The sequence below is a fragment of the Trachemys scripta genome, chromosome 2, assembly GCF_013100865.1.
Source record: "Trachemys scripta elegans isolate TJP31775 chromosome 2, CAS_Tse_1.0, whole genome shotgun sequence".
Taxonomy (NCBI): domain Eukaryota; kingdom Metazoa; phylum Chordata; order Testudines; family Emydidae; genus Trachemys; species Trachemys scripta.
The window spans coordinates 277,728,705-277,732,112 of NC_048299.1; the positions used below are offsets into that span (position 1 = coordinate 277,728,705).

General features: G+C 57.2%; 1 long non-coding RNA gene across 2 annotated transcripts; it reads right to left on the bottom strand.

Moving 5' to 3' along the window:
* Nucleotides 1–598: 598 nt before the first annotated feature.
* Nucleotides 599–1,167, bottom strand: LOC117871690. 2 transcript variants are annotated; one of them, XR_004644335.1, is made up of 3 exons: nucleotides 1,037–1,167; nucleotides 809–926; nucleotides 599–726 (listed from the first exon to the last, which is right to left on the bottom strand). It is a non-coding gene; the product is annotated as an uncharacterized LOC117871690 (long non-coding RNA). The 2 variants fall into 2 exon arrangements; XR_004644334.1 differs by having other exon boundaries at nucleotides 809–1,142.
* Nucleotides 1,168–3,408: the final 2,241 nt, after the last annotated feature.

The window sequence follows — 3,408 nt, forward strand, 5'->3', positions numbered from 1 at the left end:
TATTACTGGGATTCCACTGCAGCATTGTAAGAACGCAAGGCCTGAGTCTGATCTCACTTGTGCCGATGCTCCACTGCGCCAGCTTAACTGAATTCAGTGCAGTGACTCCTGATTTACTCCACTGTATCTGGGATCAATCAGACCCTTATGTTTTTAGCTGATTACAGTAGAAGAACTTGCAAAGTTATGGTTGCAAGAAAGCAATGCTGAGGAGCCCTGATCGCCCTGAGGAAAAGAGCCTGGCTCAGAGGATAACCGTGTAAAAGATTTCTTTAAGAGATGACTAGACAGATCTCTAGGGCTAGTCATCCCCTTCCCCCATCTCCCTCTAGGCCTCTCAAGACATGCTGCTGTTGGAAGGAGCTCAGCTCCACAGAACCGTGCTCCCTCTTGCACCCAGAGCACCAGCCATTGCTTCGCACTACCGAGCAGCTGGCTGCAAAGGGAGGTTTGCAGAAGTGCCAGCTCCCACTTCAGGGTAGAATCTTTGCCAATGGCGCTGCAAAAATCCCCCTCTGCCCCCCCCCACCCCCATTTCTAGCTGCTTCCCTGGCTCTCTCTCAGGCACAGAGGAATCATTAGCAGCATCTCACCTTGCTCCGCACACAGAACCGCCACCAGCAGGGTGAGAAGAAAAGCCTTCATCTTCGGCCTGCCGTCACAGCCTGGGCAGAAAGGCAGCTGCTTCTTGGGGGGCTGGTTATAAATGAGGATCTTGGTGTTTACCTGTGAATTCAGCGCATGGAAAGACCGTGAGTTAGTGGGGAGGGGACAGGAAACTGATGGCTGGGCAGGGGAGTTTGCTCACGTGGTTGTCTTTTTTTTCTTAGTACCAGAGCAGCCAGAGGCAACCAGGCTCAGAGTCTGAACGGAATCCAGTGCTCCAGGAAATGTCTTTGTGTTTGGTTTCATTTCCCCGCTGCAGTCTGGAGGGAGGAGGAGAAGCAGGACTAAAGCATTCCTGTGCCAAACGCTTCTGCACAAGGAGATGGTTAATACACTGCATAAGCCAGACACCACGGTGGAAAATCCCTACTTTAGTGTCTAATCCGGTGATTCTTAACCTTTTCCATACCGGGTTCCAGCAGCAAAGAGGGTGGGGACCCTGCTCCCTGCCTTCTAGGTGCAGAGAGAGGGAGGGGGGTCACCAGTGGAGCTGGCCAGGACAGAGAAGCTCCAGCCTGTGAAAAAATTCCATGTGGTGATAAATCTTTCTGTCCCAAATCCGGATGAAAAGTTAAAACCTCATGGGGGTGGCGGGGAGCGACTGAAAAGTCAAACGTTTTTCAGACTTTTTAAAATGGTTTTTAAAACACAAGACAAGTTCCCGGAATGCCTGGCTAGCGCGCTCTTCAGCACCCTGATCTCCCAGCACCCCAGGCCGCCTACCTCCCGCCTGGCAGGCTGCCTCGCTGCCCTGGCTCCTTGATGCCTCCAGCTGCCCGACTCCCCATTGGCCCAGCTGGCTGTGCAGCCCAAGACACCAAGGAGCGGGGCGGCCCCGCAGAGGGGGAGGCAGGCAGCACTGGGAATTGGGGAGCTCAAGGACTGGGGCCGCCTGCCAGGCAGGCGGATGGGAAGACAGGCAGCACGTTGTTCCAAGGAGCAGGGCAGGTGGGAATTGTTGGGCAGACCAGGAAGCTGGTTGTCTGGGGTGTCAGCTGTGAGGAGAGTCAGGCAGCCTGGCAGTCCCTAGGCAGCATAGGGGAGCCAGCTAGCATGGGGCTCCAGGGAGTGGGGCAGCCCACCAGTTAGGGGGTCAGGAGAACCAAGGAGCCAGCCAGCTGCCTGGGGGACGGGGGAGCAGGCAGCCTGGGGAGATGGCTGCCTGGGGATTTGGGGAATCCCAGTTCCCACACTTCCCTCCAGGCGGGCTGCTGATGAGCTGGGGGTGAGCTGGCAAGAAGTCAGGCCAGTTTCTCTCCGAAGTTTCAGCCAAATTGACATGTTCCCGCAGAACATTCTGATATTGTCAAACCCCAGCCCGGGCGAGAACCCCTCATTTAAACCCATTTCCTTCCCAAGACACGGCATACTTCCCTCGGCTTTCTCCAGTCTGGTTTAAAATGTCCCAGAATATGAAGTTTCCACAATTCTCTCATCATTTATTATTATTTAGTGCTGAATTATTGGGGGCGATGGTACTGGCCTCTGTATTTCTGTTGCCTAAGGCTTGTCCATGAAAATGGGTTCCTGTGACCTTTCCTTTATTTAGATTGCAAAGTCAAGCACGCGAAAGTTAGGTGTGATGAACCTGCAAAGTCAGGGGACTACAACTCCCCTCAGTCCCTTCCCCACGGCACTTCCCTTTCCCCGGGGCAGGTAGGAGGAAGGCCCTGAGTACAAAATGATGGGGCACTTTTGGGAGGCAGTAGCCGCATGGCTAACCAGGACCTGCGGAGAAGCGGGATGCAAAGAACTGCCTGCAGAGCTAGGTGTGTGCTGGGCATTGCAGACAGACGCCGGTCAGTGTGGGGCTTACAGGGGACCAGCAGCAGCTGGCAAGGAGCCAGTGCAGAGGGGCCCTAATGTAGGGTTACCATTCGTCCGGATTCCCCCGGACATGTCCGGCTTTTAGAGTTAAAAATAGCATCCGGGGGGAATTTGTAAATGTCTGGACTCCCCCACCCCCCCATGCAGAGCACGCGCTGCTGAGAGGGCAGCCGGCCGGATGGTGCCACTTACATGGGGCTCGGACAGCCAGAGAGAGCCCCTCCTCCGCTTCCCCCTCCTCTCCCCTGCAGCTGAGAGCACTCCCTCCCTCCCTCCCTGCATTCGCAGATCACCAGCCGCACCGGCAGTCTGGAGCTCCTCCCCCTGCTCCTCCTCCCTGGCACGCTGGTCTGAGCGGCAGAGTAAGGGGGCCAGGGGGTCGGAGAAGGGGCAGGGAGGTTCTGGAGGGAGCAGTCAAGAGACAGGGAGGGTGTTCGAGGGGGGCTTTCTGGGGGTGGGAGTGTGGATAAGGTTTTGGGCAGTCAGAGTACAGGTAGGGGGTAGGATCCTGGGGGCGCAGTTAGGGTGGGGGGTCTCAGGAGGGGGCAGTTAGGGGACAAGGAACAGGGAGGCTTAGGTTGGGGGTGGGGTTCTGGAGGGCAGTTAGGAGCAGGGGTCCCAGGAGGGGTAGTCAGGGGACAAGGAGCCGGGGGGCTGTCAGGGGGCACCCCAAGAGGGCCCCACACCCAAGCCCCGGTACCAGGGTGGCCCGGCTTCCCCAGGGCGCAATTTAAAGGGCCTGGGGCTCCCACCAGAGCTCCACTGCTGGAGGCCTGGGGTAGGGCCGTGGGGCTCTGGGGGCTATTTAAAAAGTCTGGGGCTCCCGCTGCTTCTACCGCCCTGGCCCTTTAAATAGCAGCTGGAGCCCCACCACTTCCCCAGGGCTCCCTCGGCTATTTAAAGGGCCGGGGCGGT